Source organism: Dryobates pubescens, chromosome 8 (genome assembly GCF_014839835.1).
Source record: "Dryobates pubescens isolate bDryPub1 chromosome 8, bDryPub1.pri, whole genome shotgun sequence".
Classification (NCBI taxonomy): domain Eukaryota; kingdom Metazoa; phylum Chordata; class Aves; order Piciformes; family Picidae; genus Dryobates; species Dryobates pubescens.
The window spans coordinates 9,585,860-9,610,819 of NC_071619.1; positions in this window are offsets into that span (position 1 = coordinate 9,585,860).

Genomic DNA, 24,960 nt, shown 5'->3' on the forward strand with positions numbered 1-24,960 from the left:
AGAATCCGAGTGGAAATGCTATAGAAGCACTTGTGACATTCACATTAATAACAGAGAGGTTCATCAAAATTAATGTTATTACAGTAAATACCAAGAAAATTAACTGTGATTAGCTCATTATTTTAAATTTTCCTCCCATCTGCATTTGGCTCTTCTAGACAGTTGTATGGAATAGGTGTGGTGATGATTCAGGACTTGGAAGCAGAAAGCAAATAGAAAGCACAAAGAACTGTGATCAGTATTAGAGATGAATTTTCACCATGGCTGAGGCTTAATTCAGTATAAGGCAGTAAAATAAGACTTGGAAGTCTTCGTTCCTCATGAACCCATTCAACATACCTAGGATGTTTTGGCAGTGTCATAACAGAAAATTTTCATCTATTAGTAAATGGCAACACACTCCAGTGTAGAAAAGTCTCTCTGTGTGTGGTGCCGTAGATGTACTAGGAGACAGTTCCTACACCAACCAGCTTTGAAGCTAAGTTCATATGGTGCTAGTAGAAAAAAAATGAATTTAATGTACAGTGATGATCACCTAGAGACTTTACAAGAGCCAACTGGAAAAACAGAACTTATGCTTAAGTCTTTTGAGTCTTTATCCAGTACACTGTTAATCTGAAAATGCATTCCATAGCAAGTATACAGAGAATATCTTTCTGGTCAGAAGAACTATTCCATGTTGTCCTTGTTGAAAGTTGAACAGGGAAAACAAACAGGTTATGCAGTGGCTGCCTGTTTCACAGAAACTTAAGGAAAGGACCCAAGTTTTCTCCACTAGTGAAAAATCACCCTGTTGAGGCAAATAGGCCAAATCAAAATCTTCAGGTGTCCCTCAATATTTGGGAAAATGAAAAGATAAAAAGGAGTTCTAGCTCAGAAAGCATATGAAAGATGAGAGTATGTAGAAAGATATCTGCCCATGCTTTGCTCTGCAGCAGCAACACAAGTGTGTGGAAACAAGAATGCAGTTTTGCCTGTTGCAAAATTGTCTGCGCGCTGTTTTCCACCTCTCATTTGAATAAAAGATTATGACAGGTAAACAATCACCTAGTGTAAATATGTGTGACTTGGCTTAACTGGAGCTATTTTGGTGAAATGTCAAAGACAGAAATACCCCTCAGTTTATTCATGCCATCATTAACATCAAAGGAGGTGTTCTGATTTATGCTATTTTGGGATCTCATTGAGAAGCTCGGGTGTTAAAACCAGAGTTTGCATGAATTGGAACCCCATAGCAGCTTGGTTTGGTGATATCTGTGAACTTTCTCAGGTGTGATTTTTTTCCTTGTAACTCCTGTGATGTCCTTTGTGCTCTTTCCATTGCCACTTGCTGAGAAGTACCTCCAATCTGCGTATCACCGACGCAGTAAAAATAAATTATAGAAAGGAATCGTAGTCATTCCTGAATTAACTTTGGGTTTCATTTTAGCATTCAGGTTTAACAAAATGCCTCTTTTTTTTGCAAGGGGAATTGCTTTTTTCTTGTTTTAAATTAAATTTCTTCAAACAGAGAAATGAGTTTTCTGCTTCTGTTGAAGTTGAAGCAGAGATGACAAAATGAACTGCCTAGCTTTTTAACAGGAAGCCTTAGATTTGAAAATACCACTCTGAATGGAATCTGGGCATTTGTACACACTCATTTATCACAGAGGCTGTGAAAGCCATACCCACCATTCCTGTCTGGAGAGAAGGAATAAGCTATCCCAGCAGTGATATTACTGCAAACTGTGCAACTAAACATTGGAGGTTTCTGAAGTCTTCTACTAGTCCATTTCAAATACAAATGATTTTTTTTCCCCCATTCTAACCTCTGCCCTGGAACAGGAGGATATATGTCATCTAGGTGGCAGAGGGTTCTTTCATTTTGTCTGTTGTCACTGAATTTGTTGTGCATCTTTAATGGAACCAACAAAAGCTAACCAAGAAAATCATTAAGATTACATCTGCTCTGCTGGAATCACTGTTTTGTTAGAAAATATTTAGGAGTCTGGAAATGGGAAGTTGGAAGTGTGGTAGATTGGTCTATTGACCAATGCAGCAGGTAACACGCAGGTGTGTGACGGTGATAACCCAGTTTGCCCAGGCTTCTGTTCCTCCAGCTGTGATAATGATTGCCTTTCTATCAGAGGCTGCTGAAGGGCTCTGGTTAGCTCATTAATGGAAGTAAATACTTTTTAACATCTCCTGGAAAGCATTAGTTTCATGAAAAGCCGCACTATTCTTACAATAAAGGATGAGGCTGTACCCCTCTGACACTGCATTTGCAAAAGTATGTGCAGAAACTGTGCATTTTGTGAAAACAAACAAGCAAACAAACAAATAACACCCCCTGGAAAACAAACAAATGAACAAACAAATGAACAAAACCCAAACCAAATAAACAAACAACAGAAACTAACAAACAAACAAATGAACAAAACCAACAAAACCAAACCAAATCAAACCAAAAAGCCAACCAAAACAATCACCAAAACCCCCCAACAAACTCCCTCATGCATTATTTCTTTTTTAAGTGTTCACAGACAATGTAACAGGGAAAGCAGCCAGTTTGTCATTCTCTATTCTGATTAAATGCTGCCTCTGATAATCCAGGGGAAAAAAAGTAGAGAAAGAAAGAAAGAAAAGAGGGGGGAATAATGGTGAGCTTGAGAAGTATTATTTAATATACAAAATAGGTTTTCCAGAATAAAAAAGAAAGAAACTTCCTAACATACAGATGACTGTCCTCCACAGCTGTGTGTATGCACATATGTACATACAGCTGTTTGAAAATGCAGATGTGAAAAAAGATCAGTAGGAGACATTTAAGGTAGCCAGGAGGATTGTTGATATGAAAGCTCTCTTTATACATTAGTATCATGCAGGTTGTGGTGATCACAGCACTGTAAATCATCATGCTGCATCAAGCCAAATGAAAGAGTTCCAAAACCCCCATAGTAATACTGATAATACTACTGATACTACTACTAGTAGTAGTAATAATAATAATAATAAAACCTTTCAAAGAAACATGGGGACAATCTGCTAAACTGCTATATTTATTCTGAATTAGCTGAGCTATTCTGATTTCCAGCAGGTGAATCTAGTCCTTAAAATTGGGAAAGTGGGATTGATGGTCTTTGTGGTCTCTTCTGGCCTTGGTGATTCTGTGATTCTGACAGCTTTTTCCTTTTACAAAGCCTATATTGTCAGTGAAACTAAAGCATGCTCCTGTGAGCCCACCCTCAGCACCTTCAGCTTTGAGGCTAGTATCCTGCTGGATTAAGCTCATAAGAAGTAGGCCAGATTTGGCCGAGTTCTCTACAAAGGTTCAAGGATGATATATTTGAAAACTACTTCAGCACTTTTTGCTGCTACCAAATGGTTCTTTCAAACTGGGGGACAGGGAAGTCGCCTTCTGTCTTACTGCTGTAGTGAATGACATGTTCCATGACTGATGGAGTCCACACTTGTGAAGGGAGAGTAAGCCAGAAATACTGAGATACAATCCATGTGCCATGGATAAATATGCCTCCATAAAACTACCTGAGGAGGTCAGAATGTGTCTCCTTTTCCTCTAAACATACTATCATGCTTCATTTGAAGGAGAATTGACCCTTTCAGCAAAGTAATGACCTAGTTTTTCTCAGTTACAAAGCAAAACATTAAGGAGAAATTCTCATCTTTCTTTCTTCCATTCTCTTCAGGTGCAAAGATGATAGGAGTGAAGTATTAATTTATCAAAACCCCTGAACTGTTGCACAATTAACTTGAACCAAATGAGAGATTTCATGTTGAAGACAACCTAAGTATGAAGGAAAACAGTGTAAGGACAATACGCAGTGTGATAAGAGCTAATATCTTAGAAGATAATGAGATGTAAATTGCTAGGCAGTGAGATACCTACAAGCCAAACTCTTCATTTTTTTTCTTTTTTTTTTTTTCGAAGATAGAGTTATTTTCAGGTATTAATAATAATTTTCAGATCTTCTGCTCTTTATAAAGGAGATCAGAAACAAAATGACTTTCCTTTTCAGAGGAAGACGCTGAAGTGAAAAGAAATACAGGGTTTCTTAACAGACCAGGTGTTCACCACCATACTATATACTTCCTGAGTTTCCTTTTAAGTTCTGAAGCACGCCAAATTTTACATACTGTAGTATTTGTCAGGCATTAAATACTGACCGTGTGACTGGGGCAACAGTTTGAATTCAGAAATCAGCTTCCGGAGGAAAATAAGTAGTCAGGAAATTGTGTGTTCAAAAGTGTGTCCAAACACATTGTCTCACTTTTGCCCTGTGTATTAGCCTAGCATTTAGGAAAACATCCTGCAGATATTCAGATTCCTGTTCTAAATGACCTGGTGTTGCTTATGGGCAAGAGATGTAATTTAAGCATCTTTTTCAAAAGGGATTTAGATATCTAAGTTAGACATAGCCCTCCTTCTGGCCTAGAAGTGTGGTCTAGGAGATGAACCACTAGATTTTAACTCAGAAGACTTGCATCTTGTTTCTGGCTCAGCCATGTGACAGCTGAGGACCTTGGACTTGATAGTGTTTCCCTAGGATAATCCTACCTCATTCTGCTGTTGTTTTAAGACAGTTACCTCCACTGTCCTATATTCCTCCTAGGTCTGTCCCTGTCCACATAGAATCAGAGTCATAGAATTGTTAGGGTTGGAAGGGACCTCAAGGATCATCTAGTTCCAACCCCCCTGCCATGGGCAGCAACACCTCACACTAGATCAGGTTGCTCAGAACCACACACAGCCTGCCTGCAAAACCTCCAGGGATGGGGTTTTTACCACATCCTTGGGCAACCTGCTCCAGTGTCTCACCACCCTCATGGTAAAGGACTTCTTCCTAATGTCCAATCTGAATCTCCCCATTTCTGGTTTTGTTCCATTCCCCCTAGTCCAATCATTACCTGACACCCTAAAAAATCCCTCACCAGTTTTCTTGTAGGCCCCCTTCAGATACTGGAAGGCCACAATAAGGTCTCCTTGGAGCCTTCTTTTCTCCAGACTGCACAGCACCAACTCCCTCAGTCTGTCGTCATAGGAGAGGAGCTCCAGCCCTCTGATCATCCCCGTGGCTCTTCTCTGAACATGCTCCAGAACATCCATCTCTGTCTTCTCTGTCAGCAAGATGACATTTCTGTCAGTCTTATGATGCAATCATTTTGTCATCAAACAGTTTTGAAGACTGACCTGTTATGCTGCACCAATAGTTGTGCCTTCCTGAACACTCTTGATCCTGTACAGGGATAATTACAGTAGCCTAGCCGGGCAGCCTGCCACAGCTATAGACAAATGTTTCACTACTTCTTGGCCTCAGAGCAATTCAATGCCAATCATCAGCTCTCTGTTGTTAATGGCTAAAAATGATCTTCCATAGTTCTTCTGTTGGGATCCTGTCATTCAGAAGCAACAAGTCTATTTCACTGTGAATTGCTTTAATGAGCTGTAGTACATAGTTACAGATACATTAGACATGGACTCTATGGCTCCCTAATTTGTGCTCTGAGAAAGCTGGGGTGAAACTGTCTCCACTTGCATGTTTTGTTGATTTAGTGTTTGCAAAGTGCTTTATGATCTGTGGTGCTCCACTGCTGTTCTTGAAAAATGCTGCTACAAACAGAAAATGGCACTTTTCTGCTCCAGTCACTTGGGGACAAAACATTAGCTGCAACTGTTTTTGTGTCTGCAGAACACCACACAACAACCCTCCAATTTGCGATGCTCCCAGTGTTAATAAGAGCAAGCTGTTGCTTGAAAAGAGCCTTGACTTCCTGTTTCTTTAGATTGGCTTCTCTTAAGTGGCTGGAAATCTCTCCTCACTGCTAGTCTAAAACCTAGATCTCCACAAAGGGCTGCTTCTCTAAGCAAATAAAATAATCATCAGTGGCATGATGACCCAAGCAGGACTTGCTACTCAATATTGTGCTGAAATGCCTTGTGCTGGTATGCATGTCGTGGGCAAAAGGGTTCATTTCTGTAAAATATAGAGAATTTTTTGTTTTTCTCCTTGAAAAGGAAGAGATGAACTACTTCTTTTAAAATAAACATTATGCAGCACTGCCCTCTGGACAATTGCCATTCTCTCTCCTATATACAGAAGGTTATGTTAACTACATGAAAGAATATATTAATTTTCCTTACTGCTCCTGACATTGCATTGATAGGAAAACCAGCACAGATATGTGGAAAATCAATTGTAAAAAACCACAAAAATCCCACAAAGAAACCAACAAAACCAAAAAAGCCCCAGAAAAAATAACAACCAAACAACAGCAATAACAAAAACCACCAAAAATTAGAAGTAATAAAAACACCAAACCATCTGATTGAAAGTGGGATCAAAATATCACCCCAGTAGCTGTCACTTCATGTCCAATTTAAGGTGAATGCTGTTCACTGCATTGGGTTCACTGCATTGGGTTAGGAACTGGCTGGAGGGCCGAGAGTGGTGGTGAATGGTGCCACATCCAGCTGGCGGCCAGTCACTAGTGGTGTGCCCCAAGGATAAGTGCTGGGCCTCATGTTATTTAACATCTTTATTGATGATCTGGATGAGGGCATTGTGTCCATCATCAATAAATTTGCTGACACCAAGCTGGGGGCAGGAGTTGATCTGCTGGAGGGTAGAGAGGCTCTGCAGAGGGAACTCACAGGCTGGACAGATGGGCAGAATCCAACGGCATGAGATTTAACAAGTCCAAGTGCCGGGCTCTGCACATTGGCCACAACAACCCCATGCAGAGCTACAGGCTGGGGTCAGAGTGGCTGGAGAACAGCCAGGTAGAGAGGGACCTGGGGGTACTGGTTGATGGTAGGCTGAACATGAGCCTGCAGTGTGCCCAGGCAGCCAAGAGGGCCAATGGCATCCTGGCCTGCATCAGGAACAGTGTGGCCAGCAGGAGCAGGGAGGTCATTCTGCCCCTGTACACTGCACTGGTTAGGCCGCACCTCGAGTACAGTGTCCAGTTCTGGGCCCCTCAGTTTAGGAAGGAGGTTGACTTGCTGGAACGAGTCCAGAGAAGAGCAACAAAGTTGGTGAGGGGTTTGGAACACAGCCCTATGAGGAGAGGCTGAGGGAGCTGGGGTTGCTTAGCCTGGAGAGGAGGAGACTCAGGGGTGACCTTATTGCTCTCTACAGCTACCTGAAGGGAGGTTGTAGACAGAAGGATGTTGATCTCTTCTCCCAGGCAGCCAGTACCAGAACAAGAGGACTGCACCAGGGGAGGTTTAGTTTGGATGTTAGGAAGAAGTTCTATACAGAGAGAGTGATTGCCCATTGGAATGGGCTGGCCAGGGAGGTGGTGGAGTCACCATCATTGGAGGTGTTCAGGAGGAGACTTGATGGGGTGCTTGGTGCCATGGTTTAGTTGTTTAGGTGGGTTGGATTGGTTGATGGGTTGGACGTGATGATCTTGAAGGTCTCTTCCAACCTAGTTTATTCTATTCTATTCCAGTCTAGTTTAGTCTAGTCTAGTCTAATCTAGTCTAGTCTAGTCTATTCTATTCTGAAATATGTAATGGTAAAAAATAATTTAGTGTGAAGCTTAAAAGTTTGAATTTACAGAGCCAAAATACAGAATAAGTCTTGTCACTTAAATAATGGAGGAAAAAAAAAAACCCTAGAGGCAGGAGATATTCCTTTTGTCATGAGTCAGACTTTTCATGCAGGCTTGTTTCACACTTTCCTATTAATAAATAAATAAATAGAAACCAAAAGGAATGGAAGATCAAGTCTTTCTGTTTAAGTGCCTCAAATAGAATGTTTTTGACCCCATTTTCACATTTTATTTCAGGTTTGAAGCTTTTGAAAGTTCTGAAATTAGAAGCAGTGTGTTTCAGTGAAGTGGTTTGCATGCAACAAATCCACATTCTCCAATGGGAGAAAAAAAAATATACTTTATCATCTTGTCTTGGACTTCCCTTTTTTCCCTTTCCAACAACAGCCACAAATTGCACAGATGAAGGATCCATTGTACATTGGCCACTTCTTTCTTCTGCACTGCTAAATTTTGTAGCCTTCAGCCACCAAGGCAATTCCTCTGAGCTGCTGTTAATCATGGGTGACAGGAACAAGAGCCTTGTTAAAAGAAGCTGTTGAATCAGTGCTAGCATGGGTGCATGGGTCAGTGCTAGGTTTAGACTCTATAAGCACTGGCTTCCCCTCTTGGGTCTTCTGACACCTTGCATGTTTATCGCCTTGACTTTCTGGCTGGAACATATTAATGATGACATTTACTCCTGTCGGTTTTGACAGAGAGATGCAGCAGCATGGCTGGTACAGGGAATTCCTGTGAATTTAAGGCCATGAGGTCAAGCTGAGCTGTGACCTTAAGACGTAGCTGGTTACTTTCTCCTCTCTTCCCTTGTCCAGCTAGCACTTGGGCTCCAGAGAGCGGGGTAGAACACAGGAATGCTGGTGGCAGGAACGGCAGGCCATCTCTAGGCAAAGCTTCTAGTCTTTCAGCATTTTTTTCTGAAGGCATCTTTCAGATGTGTCTTTTGATAGTACTTTGACCTAAGATGAGGCATTCTAGCGTAAGTCAGAAACCTAGCCAGAATTTCCCCACAGTCCTCTGTTGCTCGTGCAGTGCCTGTCCTTTTGCATTGATTCATGATCTGCCCATCACAGAACAGACAGAGCTGTGGAAAAACCTCTGTCTCTGCCGGTGGCTGTATTTCTGCAGGCTGTGATCATCTTAGATCACACACACGCAAAGGTCAGGTGGCGGAGCCCCAAACACTCGCAAAGCCCAAGGGTGCTGCAAATGTCAGCACTGACAGGTCATTGTGCTGCAGGATGGCCCCAGTGCCACAGCAGGACACAAAGAAGATCTGTATTCTTGGATATCTCTCTGATGAGAGCTAAAAGCCAGCTTCTTGCTGCTACTGAAAATTGCAGATCCCACATGATTTCATCCACTAAAGAAGAGATGTAGAAATTCATACGAGCCAGCTATATCAATAGGTTGGGTTTTCTAGACGAGTTTACAAATGAAGAAAGGCCTTATGTGATGTGACTATAGTTCAGATAAGGAGGCTGGAGCCATCTGTTCTATCATGTCTCAGCTCATGCAACTAAACACCCTGTCCTAAAACATCAGAGCATATAAAACCACCTTTTTCTGGATTGGTTCCAAAGTTACAACTCCAAACCTCTGCATCTAAATGTTTCGGCAGCTGATTCAGAGGCTAACAACGTAAGTAAGTCACTGAAAGGTTTTCCCGTAGTGGGAAAGGAGCAGGGATGTTACCCCAAGCTGTACGCTCTGACACTAAGGAGCCATTAGAGGGAGACAAAGAGCTGTGTTTTTTGCTCAGCAGAGGCCATTTCTCTGTATTAACCAGCTGATCAGTCCAGATGTTTTGTTTAGCAATGGATAAAGCAACTCCTGAGCACCTCCTGCCACCACATGGATGGTACAGTTGCAGGGCTGCTACACCTTTCAGGACATGCAGTAGAAGCACCAATTAAATGATAGACATTGTTTACAGAAATGTGAATAAAGGCCATCTCTATATATACAGAGGTGGCTTTTGCTCTCTCTAGTGCTTCAGAAAACCATGGAAGGTTATATAAACAAACAGAATATTGCAGGCTGACTTTACTACTTGCCATACCAATTCAGCTAAAAGTTTCCAGGTCATGTCTTTCATCCAAACAAAAACTCACTGCCCACCAGGCCCCAGTATATTTCATCTACCTGTTGTAGAAGGAGAAAGAGTTTTCTAATCAGCTCCCCATTCTTGTCACCTGTGTATCTTTGCAAAGGGAGATCTACAGTCTGATGCTCAGCATGTCAGCAGATCTTCTAGCCCAGAAACTCCCTTTTGTGCCTCTATTATATTGAGTATTATTCCAAGGACAAAGAATTGCCAAAACGAGTGACAGGAATTCCATAACCCACAAAGAAAAACTCAAAACCTTGGCTCACATCATTGGAAGATGACACATTTTTTTATTTTCTTAGACTATTCTCAAATTTGGACATTAGCTTATGCTGCTGAGCTGAAGCTGCTCTCACTTCAAGGTTGCCAAGGCAGACAATATGCTAAAAGGTAGGTGTGTCAGTTATCACTTGGACCAGAGAGCAGATCTATGAAACCGCCCTGTGAGGCAGGGTGAAGGGAACAAAACTTGCCCAAATTCGAGACCAGGCATGCAAACATTAAGCATCAGATCTTTCTGATATTGTATTTCAGTGGTTTAATGCACTACATGGGAAAAAAAAAGTGAAAAATTAAGAGGGAGCTCTCAGAAACTGATCATATTGGAAGGCAGGACAGAAGGGAGAGAGGTAATACAACTTTTGATATAACTTTTGGTATTCTGGACAAGGTTACTTGGAAAGTTGTCCCTCTCTTCAGTCTGTGTTCTCTCTTTAATGTTGCTATTTGCAACAATATGAAATGGGGCAGAACACTCAAACAGGTTACAGCTAGGGATTCATCAAGGTAGCCTCATTGCTGGAAGAGTAGCAAGCATTGCATTTCAAATTGCCCTCAGCGGCAAATCCCTGCATTAAAGAAATCACACAGGACTAGAGCTAAACAAGCAAAATGAAAAGGAAAAGGAGTAAATCTTCTTAATATGAGGGCTTTACATGATGATCAAGCAATATTGTACACAAGATTTTAATGAATAAAATGATGCTTCTCTTATAATACAGCAATTCAAGAAAAGGGCTTGTCCACATTTAGGATTGTTTTCTGCTGAACAAACATGTCTGAAAATGTTCCAAATCCCATTTTCCACCTGTGGGATGCATGCATGGTGACTGTGGGATACATTCCGAAGTGTCTGGTAATGCCATCTCCCTTTGCTGAAGGGAAATTGAGACCTGGTGAATGTGGTGCTGGGAGATAACGAAAGTTGTAGTGCATATGTGAGGTAACCAAGTAGAATAAAAGCTCTAATTTCACCTGTTCTTAAATAAATACCACTATCCAGATTAACTATGGGCCGTGGTTCACTCTGTCACCCCTGTGCCAAAGACCAAATCCCAGTCATTTACTGTAATTTTGTTGTGTGGTATATAGTTTAACAAAAGTTACTTTCCTGCCCAAGTTGTCCTAGTCCCTGTGAAAGGGATGAGCTTAATTGGTAATGCAGCTCACAGCACAATATTGAACTACACAGTCAATCAGAAACACACCAGTTAAGCCTTTTTCTTTCCTTATGTGTCCTCTTTGGGTGGTTTCACACTGATGCAATTCATTGAAAATCAAAAGAAGTACAACCCTACACAGGGAAAATTGCATTTGAAGGTTTCCCAGAGACTCAGTGGTGACCGCCACTGAGAGATTACTTTATCAGCCTTGAAAGAAATATTCATCACTGTTTTGGCAGCTTTGTCATTCAAGTGGCAGGAAGAATTCAGTTTTCTATTCAGCAGGTGTTAATACAGTTATATAAAATCCTAAGCATAGAAGAAAATAACCTTCAGATACATATACAAGCACAATACCACTGCTCTTCCACCACTTCTTCAAAGCTCAGCAGTAGAAGGTATCTGACCTGAAATGTTACAGCCAAGTTTTTATTTCATGCCCTGTAAACAGGTGCCACATGTTTGTTTCTTCCCCTCAGGCAGAAGGATGGAAAATACCGTGTCCTCACTTGCTTACAAAGCTTGAGACTCTATGCTTCTCCCTTTAAACACCAAAGCTACTGCTGTGTAGTTGGGAGGCTTCTTTACATCTTCCTTTCAGTCCTGATAAAGATGTGACTTCAGAGTCTGAATGTTGGTATTACTGAGAATTACTTTAGAAGGGACAAGAATTGAATTGAGTAGGGCCCACCAGAGGAAATGTCACTCCAGTGGTGGACATTTACTCATTTCAGAGGCCTAACTCTTGATTTGTCAGGAAAATAGAACCTTGTTGAAGAAGAAAAAGGTTTCCTGGCAGAAAAAGCCCTGCCCAGAGGGGTTGTGGCATCTCCTCTGAAGACATTAAAAACCTGCCTGGACATGTTCCTGCATGACCTACTCTATGTAGTCCTGCTCTGGTAGGGGAGTTGGACTCCATGATCATTTGAGGTCCCTTCCAACCCATTCTGTGATCTTTGTGAATGAGGTACTAACACACCTGATATTTTGAGCTCAAGCCATTTGGGAGTTTGATTCCTGAATGGGAAAGTGTATAGACATCTGGCCCTGTCAAATTTCCTCTTGTGTTGGCTCTGATACCGTAGAAACATCATTTCTGTATGTACAGAAACACAGAGATTGTTTCTGTGTTCTGTGTGCATACAATTATTTTTAACTGAATTAAGATATTAGCTTCTTTTACCTTGCAGTGAGCAGCAGAGGATCCATCAGAGTGGTTGGAATTAGCAGATGAAAGCAGGAAACATTACTGTCTTCCCAAGATAAGTTGTTCCTCTTTGTGAATCAGGCAACAATGTCTTTTATCTGCAGAGGGTTAAAAAAAAAAAGACAGACATTTCTCACATACTGAAAAGTAATAAATTGAAAGGGCCTGACTTGTTACAGCAAACAAGTAATCTCTATTTAACTATATTAACTGTGGGCCTGGGTCCTGGCATGAGGGTTAACTGACAGTCTCAAAGTTTCTAATAGCAATTCAGCGTTGATTACAGAAATAAGAGAGGGCAAAGGAACTCTTCAGCTGAGAGACACAAAGCAGCACTCAACCTTAAACCTTGCTCTCTCTCACATAACATTTTGGTGGACTATACACAACCTCCTCATTCATTTTCTCATTGTTGAATTATATCTAAATGAACCACTCCAAACTGTGTGTATCCATGCTGTCATTCAACCACATTGAGTGTGAAGTTGAGTTCATGAAATTTTCAAAGACCCTTTCCCCTTGCATGAAAGCGACTCAAGCAAGGACAAAGATCTATATGATGGAGTCGAAGAAACACGAAAAGGAAGATTTATATACCTGCTAGGATGTTTTTTCTACTCCAGATGGCCCCAGACTACTTACCTTCACACCTTCTTGAAAACATTACACAGAGGCAGGGAAAGGTAGAAGTCAGTTTTCCTACCTCATTTGTATTACACTCATAACTGATATTTTTGAGCCTGCTTACAAAATTGTCTAGGGGCCTAATTTGACTTTATTTCATTCAAATTTGAACTCTAAACCTATTCTGTCAAAAGTACCTACACTAGAAAAGACCACTTATGCATGTGACTGCAATATGCCAAAGTAATCAATGAGCTGGTTATCTATACAATCATTTATTATTATTGTACACAGATAGAAATTAGAAATCTAAGCTGTAGGTTAAGGAATAAAAATGGAAGTACCCATGCTTCCTATATTAGTGAAATTCTACTAGGACTGTTTTTTAGTAAGAGCTTAGAATAAAATGGCTTTAATCATTCCCCACCCCCCCATCTAAATGCTGGGAGAGAGGGAAATTACATAAAGTGTCAGATATTCACTAAAATATACTAAGATGTATCACTCTTTTAAAAAGCACACTCCAGTAAAACACATTTTAGGAAAAATTATGTCTTCTTGATGTTTAAATATGTCTCCACTCTTCTGTATTGCTCTTTCACCTTTCTGAAAGGGAGATGCTTTCTTCATTTCTGATTGTATTTTACCACAACAGAAGGGAATAATATGATCTGACAAGTTGTCCCTGAGCTGACTTCCATACAAACTAAATGATCTTTGCAATAGATGACATTTGACAGCATAGATAACCTTAGCACAATAAAGAGATGTGGTCAGATTCTCCAACAATATAAATTAGTATAGTTCAATTGAATAAAAAAAGAACTAAGTCCATTTACATCAGCAAAGAAGCTGTGTGACACAGAGTCGAGTTGGTTAAATTACACTTCCCTTTATTTATTTACTGTAGCTTAAGAAAATGAATTTATTTGTGCTCATTGTGAATACCTTTTTCCAGTAATGACTGTGTGCCTTAAATAAAATATTTATGAAAACTCTGGAGAGACTCTTGTCATATTCTGGGTGGATAGAGCAGAAAGTGACACAGGCAGTAATGTTCCTAATACAATACGTGTTTGCCTTCTGAGGTAACTAATATAATTAGCAAAGCTTAAGTGCAGTGATGGGAGAAGCTTTTGTTTTAGCAGCTGAACTCTGACATGGGCAGTAGGCATGTGTTTTATTCTGCCACTTTTCCACATAGAAGGGCTTGGCAGAATAATCAGGGTGTGATGTGCTAAAATACTCCCCTAAAATTCAATGAGAGATGCCTTAGTCATGTTTCTTTTCTTAAGTCTTATACTCTGAATGATAGAAAGTATAGTTTGCTTTATATGCAGGTAGTAAAGCATAGGCAGCAAAGAGTTGCCTGCAATTAGGGTTGTGGAACAGGCTGCCCAGAGAGGCTGTGACTCCTCCTTTAGAGATCTTCAAAACCCATCTGGACACATTCCTGTGTGACCTTCCTGCTTTGCAAGGGGGTTGAGCTCGACAGTCTATGAAGGTCCTTTCTATGATTCCATGATACATCTCCAAGATCTCTTTACTGTCAGGGGCTGTGTATGGCTAGCAACAAATTATTATGCACTGATATATGTAGTCCATTTGATTATTTTATATTGGGTGAAACTGTGCATGACTTACCCAGCATGGTGAAACTCTGGAGAGTCTCATCACAGAGTAAATGGCACATGTTTATACAAATGGCTTTCTTCCATGCTTATTGGCTTTCAAAAGATTAAACAGTATATCCACTGTGTAAGACTGACAGATGGTCAACCATTTTGATGACCAAGAGACTGTTTCATTTCGTGTCATACAAATCCAGAAAAGATAACCACAGGCTGAAGGAATTCACAGGGCACCTAAGTTATGTTTGGTATCTATACCCAAAATCCCCTAAGAGGATTCTGTAAGCATGTATAATATTACTGATGTCCTTAGTGGAAAAGGGACAGACTTTGTATGAAATCTGGGGTGTAACTTGACATTAAAGCCACAGTGGAGCACAGTGGAGTCCTTTCTTTCTTCTACCATCTTTGATTTTAGCCTTGCATCCCAGGCTAGCTCTACAGCTACAAATGAACTTTGAGATACTAACATTGTTATAGAGCTAACACAAAACCCAGTCTTCTTTAAAAGAAAGGGAAGACTGTTGGAAAAAAATCTGATAAAAACAACTGCTATAGAACTTTAAAGCAGAATCTAAGCTCTGGGTAGATGAATGTTTGGACAGATAAGAAGTATGTGAAAAGGCAAGTTCAGCCAGGGAATTCCCTTTAAGTTGATATTGATAGTATTGTTGTCAAGGAAATAAGAAACAACAAACAGTCAAAAGCACAGAGTTAAGAAGCACATTCTCCCCTAGCTGGAAGGCTACTTCCTTTAAAACTTCTCTAAATAGTCTCTAAAATAAGAAAATAATTTAAATTCTAAAAACTGATAATTAGATGGAGAAATTCAAACTTCCTTTTGCAGCAAATGAGCAGAATACAGTCAGATGTGGAACAATGGCTGGAGTGAGGAGGCAGTTAGATAAAATCATAAGTTTTAACCCACAGAAATCAAATCTCATGATCAGTTTAGTCCACTGGCTTTGCTTCTACAAAACATTTTCAACTGATTAGATCACAAGAAGAAATGCCTTTCAGTATTATCTTGGTCTTCAAGCTATAGAAACCTGAAGAGTCAAAGGATGAATTTTTAAGTATGCTTACTGAAAGAGGAACAGTGAAAAATGGTAAACAGTATTACCAAGAATACAGAGTTCAAAAGCCGAATGGTTCTATGAGGAGGAAAAAAATCCCAAACAAACAAACAAACAAACAAAAAAAGACAGAAAAACTGACATTGTAACTGGAGCTGCAAAGGCTGTCATCATTCCAGACAGGAAGAACATCTGAAAATTTTGAAGTTTTCCAGGCAGAAAATCTCTACCTGATTACAAAGGATCAGAGAATAATTTAGGTTGGAAAAGACATTTAAGATCATCAAACCCAACCATAAATCTAACACAGCCAAGTCCACCACTAAACCATGTCACTAAGTACCAAATACCTCCAGGGATGGTGACACCACCACTTCCCTGGGCACCCTGTACCAGTGTTTTACAACCTTTTCAGTGAAGAAATGTTTCCTAACATTCAACCTAAACCTCCCCCGGTGCAATTTGAAGGCATTTCCTCTTGTCCTATCACTTGTAATGTGGGAGAAAGGCCTGACACTGACACTCACCTTGCTACAACCTTTTTCCAGGTAGTTGTAGAGAGCAATAAAGTCTCCCCTCATAAGAAGGGTGGGTTGTTTGGGGTCTTCAGAAATGTTTCAATCTAACACAACACAAATATTTTATTTCTGTGTCTATTAAATATTTCCTATAGGACAAAAAAAAAATGAATAAACAGCACTTTTAAAAAGACATCATCACATTCTTAGAATCTTACAATTTCTTCTTTACAAAGGAACATAAACTGGGTCAAAGTACCCCAGTTTCAGTAGAATCAAAAATATTCAAATACACTGACTGGTTCCATCACATTTCCTATGACTAGCTTTACTAGTAATACATATTAGATCCAGAAGTTGTTATATACATTGATAGCTTTCAGAAGAGTTATCTTTCAAAGTGATAAAGAATATTTAGCTATTTTGGGAAGGCACTGAATACAGCTGTATTTCTGCAACAAGCTTATGTCCTCTGCATCTCATATCACTGATACATATGCTAAACAGGAGTCTAGTTGTATGCATAAAGAGACATATGCAAAAATACTGCAAAATATTAATAAAGCCTTTGAATTTTGCATTGTGAGTAGAGTATTCCAGCATCCTTAATATAAGCCTAGCGTACTGCAGAGACTGATTACCAGGCAGAACTACTCTGAATCACTAAGATACAGTCAACACTGAATGAGGATGCAGTGTGGAGTCTCAATGAAAGATGAAATAAAGAGGATAAAATTTCCTAATGGCACCAAAGATTCAGTGGCATGGCCTAATTTTGTCAGTGTCACATCTATTTGAGAGGAAGTCTCATTCATTGAAAGAGCCACTAGTTTGTAACAAAAAGGATTTTCCACCTTTTAAAGTGCTGCTTGACACCCTTCAGACTCAGGTCAATACAGAATACAGAATTAAACAGGTTGGAAATGAGCTTCAAGATCATCAAGTCCAACCTATCACCCAACACCACCTAATCAACTAAACCGTGGCACCAAGTGCCTCATCCAGTTTCTTTTTAAACACTTCCAGTGATTGTGACTCCCTGGGCAGCACATTCCAATGGCCAAGTCTCTACCACAGGCTCTTACAAGTCATTAAAGACAGCTTTGTGAAACAATTTGTTTCTCATCCATTTCAGTGTGAAACGGAAAAATAGTATTTACTTTAAAGCTGTCCCTTCATTTTCTGGAGAGCTACTTACTTCTATATTGATGTTATGAGGACACATGGTTTTCAATCCATGCTCACATGTTGTGAGCTCCAGGGGAGGTTTAAGCTGGATGTTAGGAAGAAGTTCTTCATAGAAAGAGTGGCCATTGGTATGGGCTGCCCACAAAGGTGGTAGAGTCACCATCACTGGAGGTGTTTAAGAAGAGACTGGCTGGGGTGCTTGGTGCCGTGGTTTAGTTGATTAGATGGTGTTGGGTGATAGGTTGGACTTGATCTCAAAGGTCTTTTCTAACCTGGTTAATTCTATTCTGGTTTGAATTAAATAGGGACCATGAGCTAAAAATAAAGATAATAAAAAATTATATTTAGAGGGGATCAGCAGAAAGAAATTCCTGGGAAAATGCACAGTGTATTGTGCTACATTATGACAGAACTGCCTAAAGCGAGGGCAGAAAAAAGGTGAATTCGCATTCCCTTCAGGCTCACTCCATTTCAACATACATTGAGCAGCAAAAAGGCCCTGAGGTATAAATTAGAGCAACAGCTGTTTCTAGCTGGCAACACCTCATGTTAAGCTGCCTACAGCCTTCTGTGAAACTGAAGGTACCCGAACAACTTACTTCAGAAATGTTTAAGTTCATGTATTGCCAGGGAACGTACACCCAAATCCCAGCCTCTAGCAGGTGCCAAATCTGCCTCTCCACACCATCACTAAGTTTGCACTTTTCTTCCTTCTTCCCAGCAAGTTAAGGGAAATCAAGATTTAATGGATATAGCCAATTTTCTCTCCTCTCCATCTCGGGAGGCATAAGCTGCTCTCTTGTTGGGAAGAGGCTTTCTCCTGGCCTTGGCTGGCAGTGAATGTCCAGCTATACCACTGGGCCTGGGGCTAGTGGGGAAGCAGTTTGGGTGCTCATGGCCCTGCTGAGGCTGAGTGGGGTGGAGGTTTTTTTGGAAGGCTCTGGAAGGTTTTGACCTGGTAGACCCAGGTCAAGAACTGAGCCTAATTTGTGATTGTATTCATAGAATCATAGAATCACAGGATCAGCCAGCTAGGAAAAGACTTCAGATCCAACCTATTACCAAATACCTAATACCTCATGACAACTAAACCATGGCTCCAAGTGCCACATCCAATTCGTTTTTGTACACCTCCAGGGACGGTGACTCCACCACCTCCCCGGGCAGCCCATTCCAATGGTAAATTACTCTTTCTGTGAAGAACTTTCTCCTCACCTCCAGCCTAAACTTCCCCTGGTGCAGCTTGACACTGTGTCCTCTGATTCTGGTGCTGGTTGCCTGGAAGAAGAAACCAACCCCCACCTGGCTACAACCTCCCTCAAGGTAGTTGTAGACAGCAATAAGGTCTCCCTTGAGCTTCCTCTTCTCCAGGCTAAACAACCCCAGCTCCCTCAACCTCTCCTCATAGGGCTTGTGCTTGAATTCCTTTCACACAAATACCTTTTGTATATATTTGTAAATAGAATTTCTTTTTAAACTTTCAATCCAGTGTGGAGTGTTTTTATTTTACTTCTTGGGAAGGGGGAAAAATATCTTTTCTGTCCTTTTGCCCTGGGCAGCTCAGGGCTCAAAACAAGGACACCAGCCCTCACTGATATTTTTTTTTCTAAAGGTCTTTCCTTTTATCAGTAGCAACTTCTCCTTTGGGACTCTACTTCATAGTCTTTCACTGATTACATGGTGCATGCCTGCAGCCTATTTTTAGCCCCAAGAGGGGAATGCTGTCCCTCTTCCGTCCGTTATACCAGTCCCCTTAGAAAGGCTGGCTAAGTGAAGACACTTTTCACTGCTCAACAGGGATAGGGATAGGGATCACTTTTGTTAATTGGTCTGCTAATAACTGTACAGGCTAGGATAGAATTAAAGGTCTCTCTCCTGACAGTAATATTCAAAGGGAGATTGGAAGTGAATGTAATCCTGCTTTAGCATCACTGACAGCAAAGAATTTACTAGTTTTCTATCAATAGCCCGTGTTGTGGAATACCTGGATCACAAACATCAGACAATACAGAAATCGAGCAGCACAATTGCCGTGCCTTATCTCTGGTTTGCTTCTGATCAGTCACACAAGCATCATTAAAGAAAGTCTCACACTTGCTTAAGCAGAAATCAAGAAACAAAGTTAAATTCTCTGCATTTCCAACATCAAAGTAGTTCTATGCCTTCTTCATCTGAACACAATCTGCCAGATATGGGGTGGTGCTATGACCCCATAAAACCATCCCCTTATGCTTGCATCTCCTACTTTATTGAAACTCTTTTACATATTCAGATCCTAAGCATCCTTTAACCACATTGTCTACTGCACTAGGGTATAATTCTTACTGGCTACCCAAAAGACTTTTGTTGTGCTTACCTCAGCATTTGTGCTGCTTGGTGTTGTGGTTTCCTGACTTCACAGTTCCCTGTGCATAATGATAAAAAACAACCTATGCTTTCTAAGTGAGCAAAAATACTATGTCTTTGTTTTGCTTTTCTAAACCAACATATTCAATATATGTTGTCAAGCTAATAGGACAGCTTCTATTTATCATCTGACCCACAATGTAATTTGTTTATGTCAAGCAAACAATACAGATCTAAATTTTGCCTGCTTGTGTTTTGCTAGGCAAAAACAACTTAGGAAGATCAACATGACCTCAGCTCTTGCCCCACAGTGTAGTCCACACTTGGATGAATGATTTGAAAGATATGTGCAAGAAGAAATGTCTGTGCATATTCCCTGGTAAGGTATGGACAGTTTGGGGCAATCCATCATATTGCCAAGGTCAATATCAGCTCTGTCAAGGCAAAACCCCATTAAGAAATTTTTCACATCAGGGTAGACCATGTTTTTCTTTTTTACCCTGCTGCAGTATCTTAGCAATGCTCAGTCTCTGTGTTAAGACAGAGAAGAGAAATGAAACTTTCCCTCTTTGAAACTTGCCTTTCAAGACTGACACTCTGGTTTGAGACCAGGCAGCCTGTCCAGAATAAAAACACGTGACTAAACACAATTTCGGCCACATTTCAACTCAAGATTTCCTGTTCGGATCGCAGTGGGGTTTTGACGAGATAGTACTTAGACTGTAGGTCTTGAGATGCTATAACAATACCACAAGCAGAGGAGAGAGAACGAGCAGATCTGGAATGACAGAAGATGATACATTTCAGGATCAGCAGTAATTCAGTGGAAGCCACATAGAGCTGACCACAGAACTGAGATTACAGTACTGGACTCCCCTGAAGTTTAAAACTGGAGCAGAAAAAGTACATTGTAGCTTTATTGTGCTATTAAGGTTTCTTTTCAGGGGAATTAACATTCATACTCAGGCACTCACAGAAATGTTAAAATCAAGGAATATTTAGAGAGTGGAAGAGTTTTGATACTGGGAGGTAGAGCTCTCATAGGCTTTAATTTTATTCTGAATATTAGAAATTGTACCCAGGAGACACTTGCCTAGCACCTGGGAAGCATAATATTAATTGCTTCTCCCCAGTTCTAGTTTTCAGAGTACACCTGAGCACAGTATTTTATAGTGGCAAAAAAAATTAAACATATCTGATCTAGTTTCTGGTTGCTCTCCAAATCACCATCATTAGCAGAGGCTATTAATATCTATGCTGATTCTCCCAGCTTTATTCTTCCTAAAGCCTGAGGCTTTATCAATGTATTGCATAAAACAACATGTACAGAATCCAGACACTTCATCCTCGTGCATGTGCATATTCACGTGCCCAGACAAAATATGCCAGAGCAGCCCCAAAAGTCACTGTCAAAAGAAAAGACAAGCAAAGATAATGGAATCAATTTTTGACATCCTGAAGTAATCAACAAAAAAATCAAGGGGAAAACTAAGCATGACACCTAATGAGTGGGCTCCACAATGTCTTGTGGAGACATATTTAAGTCTGAGAGTGTTTTTAGATGTGAAATTTATGTCTACTTTGGTCTTTTCTTTCTCCCATCCATCTTGACAGCTCTGGGTGGATGAAAATGTCATTAGTTTAAGAAGAGGGGACAAGCCAGGAAGGACTCATGGCTGGCTTACTGGGCTCAGCTCCTTAAAGCCCCACTTCACCAAACGTTTTATTTGTGCCTTCTGAAAGTAGAACAGAGATGAAGAACATTCTTTGCTGCTTTGGTCCTTCTCGTTTCCTTAAGGTCATTCAGCTGAGCACTTCTCCCTGACTAAGAGACTCTCCCTACTGTCATTCAGAATATGTTAACAGCTCCTTTCGGCACAGCTTTGGTGTGTTGACCTTCCTGCACCTTTCTAAGGTAAATCTGTCTTAAGCCATGAACAATGAACCAAGGGGCAGTGGAAATAGCTGGACTAGACTTGTGGATTTAAACTACCCCTCCTGCACTTACTCCCCTACTTCTCATCTATTTCTAGTCCTGACACTGTCCTTCTCTAGCTGATTAACTGCCTGATCCCAGTGCTCAGCTGCTCTTTCACAGCTGTGAACCTCAGAACTTCCTGGGGGACACAAGAAAGCTGCCAGGGAGCTGAGTGCACTAATGCTTTAACACATTTTCTTCCCTTCACTGAGCAGCAGACCTTGACCTCGTCTCTATTTGCAGCATCTCTGAGACAGGACCTATTCCCAAGACCATGAAAATCAACAAATGGGCCTTAGATCAGGTGCTCAGGCTCAGATTCTGAAGTAGGTGAATATAACTCTTTCCCATTGATTTCCTCTTGTAAGGAGGTGACTGTGCACCCATAAGGATCTGAGTTTCTGTATCATAATGAGTCCATACAGAATACAAACCTCACGTCTTTATCACAAATAAGTCAGCTCGAATCTTCCCATCAGTTTTCTGTATCAATTCACAGACTGAGAAATGAAATATTCTGGGCATTTTTCTGTCTAAATAAAATTTACAGTTTTCATCCACCTATTTCTTTTATCCATAAGAAATTCTGCTTTTGTTAGTATGCAAATGAATATATATGCATAAATAACCCATGTGCACATCTACATGTATATGCAAATACCCAAGTCCTTAATATTGGTGCACAGATCTTTTTCTAAATTGCAGTCATGCTAAACAAAATCCCTCCAGGGCTTTTCTTGCCACTCCTTTTTGCATGTGTGACAGTTTCCCAGGGAATTAGTCTTAAGTGCATTATTGGGTATGTATTCTAAATAATTAAATTTGGCATAAGGACAAATAAATTTGACAAAAAGGAACTGAAATATTTGAATGCAAAATAAATAAATAGATAAATAAGCAAATAAATAAATAAATGAAAATAGGGGGAAGGTTCTTTATTCTTTCTCTCTAAGCTCCTCTATCCCTCCCTTTGTCTGTACCTGCTAATCCATTAAAAGCCATTGCTCATCATGCTGATCTGCAGAATCTCCTCTCAGCAGGTACATTTCATTTATTGAAACATTATTTAAGAACAACTTTATTAAAGATTTGAGATGCCAATACAAGATGACATAGTGCATAGCAGCTTGTAGCTTGGAAAGCCTTACAGAATTGAACGTCATTGAACAGCAGGAAGGATACTGTGTGAATTACAGAAGGGAATGGTGTTGAGCTGATCCATGGTGAATAAATTAAAAGTCTTCAGTCACATGGTCAGTAATGCAGACAGGCAGAAAGAAGAAATGGCCTTTGGGAAAAAGCTGGGAGGGACAGAGAAAGAGGAAAGAAAAAATAGTCTAGGTTACAGCATGCACAGAGAAGGTTGTGGGATCCAGGAGAAAGTGATACCTGGAAAGATAAAGGAGTTCTGTTGCCATATGATTTTTCTGGCCAACTTGTTATCATAAAAGGTGAAACATACCTCATTTAGACCTCATTTAGATTTGGCTATTGACATCTACTAGCAACAATTCCCAGCTCTTCCTTTGGGGGCCAGAGTTCACAGCACTCTGACATGTTTCTCTGGCGGAGGACCTGGCCCCCACAAACTGCAAGAAACCTTTGCTCAGCTAAAGCTCTTAAGTAAGATTATTGTCTAATGCAACAAAATGTAGACACTGTCAGACACCAGCAACTGAGTATCAGCAAAGAAAACACGTGAAGCACAGCTGTGAAGAAACACAATGAATAACATTATTTGTAAAGAAAATCATTTAGCTGGAGCCAGAACTGAGTATTGGATAAATGGATTGTCAAATAATACATTTGAAATACACTGGGAACAAATTTATCTGTAGCATCAGTAAGCCAAACCTAAACTTTATGCCTATATCATGGTTGGTTGTTTTTAGAAATGCCCTTTAAAAGTGGGAAGAAAAAAAAAGATAGGGGAAAAAAAGTATGTCCACAAGAACTATTTAATTGCCAATTAGGGATTTCTCAAGTTTTTGTTTACTGTCTTCAAACGATGCTCAGCAAAACAAACCTGACTAATACCACTTTCTGACCTTTTGAAAACAATCATTGTGAAGTATTTGGTTTCAGCCTGTTAATGGAAGATAGAAAACTTAGAAAATACTGGGGAAAAAAAAAAATCAAACTCTATCCACATTTTTTCCAGAAATTGGGAAATGCTGGATCTGCTTATGCTGTTGGCATTTATGCTCTCCTTTTATCCTAGTGAAGACCCTTCTGCGTTCCTTGAAGTTTCTAGGAATGATCTTCACACTTCCCTAGAAGAAAAGAAAGTGTCAGAATACTTTGTGTAGTAAATAAAGTTCCAGCATGCTCAATCACCACCTCCCTTCACCTCAGCAAGACACCCTATAAATCCAAAGATTCCCCAGTGCCATATGATCTTCTGGTGTATGACTTTCTGGTGTTTCTGTCACATTTTCCACCATAAATCACAGCTTTTACCTATTGATTTTATTTATTTTCCAAGCAATTTCTCTTACAGGGCCACCATCTTTTGCAGATAGGGAAAGAACACTCAGCAGGGCAGAAAACACATAGGTTAAAGGACAGAGAAGGAGGTGACTGTGGCTCAATGCATGAAACATGACTCTAAGCTAAAATATTTGGATCCTTTTCCTGGTTCTGTTTATAGATTCAGTCTTCTTGTTTTCACTTGCTCTTGTGCTCAACCTGAAGATCCTCAGGCCAGACACTTTCCCTCAAGTCTTGCTTGTAGAATGCAAAGTACAGTAGAGTATCACATATTTTACATATATCCAATAGGAAAAAAAATAATGATAAGGTTGATGCTTAATAACCTTTTGTGTGTCAATGTGATGGCTACTGTATTCTCCACAAAATATTTCTGCATAAAGTCTGTAAGACTTTTTTCTTAGGCTTAGGAGTACTTCTTCCATGACCGGTCCACATCCCATTTGCTAGTTACCATTCAGCTTTGTGATGCAAATGCCCAGTCTTAAGGAACTGAACTGAGAACAGGAAGAAGCTACATAGCAGAGCCTGCTAACCAGTGACCTATGGCCAGAGTCATTATGAGCAAAGGTTTCCATGAAAAAGGTGAAGGATTTTGGCTGACCTTTTACTGCACCCTCAACTCCCTAAAGCAGAAGTGAGCCACCACAGACTGATATCTGAGCTAGAAATACAAGCAGGCAAGATGCTTCACCAATCTGATTTCAAGGAACTTCTTTTTGAGGACACCTGGATGAACTCAAGTAATCTATACATTTTGGCTCAAGTTCATAACAAAACATCTGACTTGACTAAA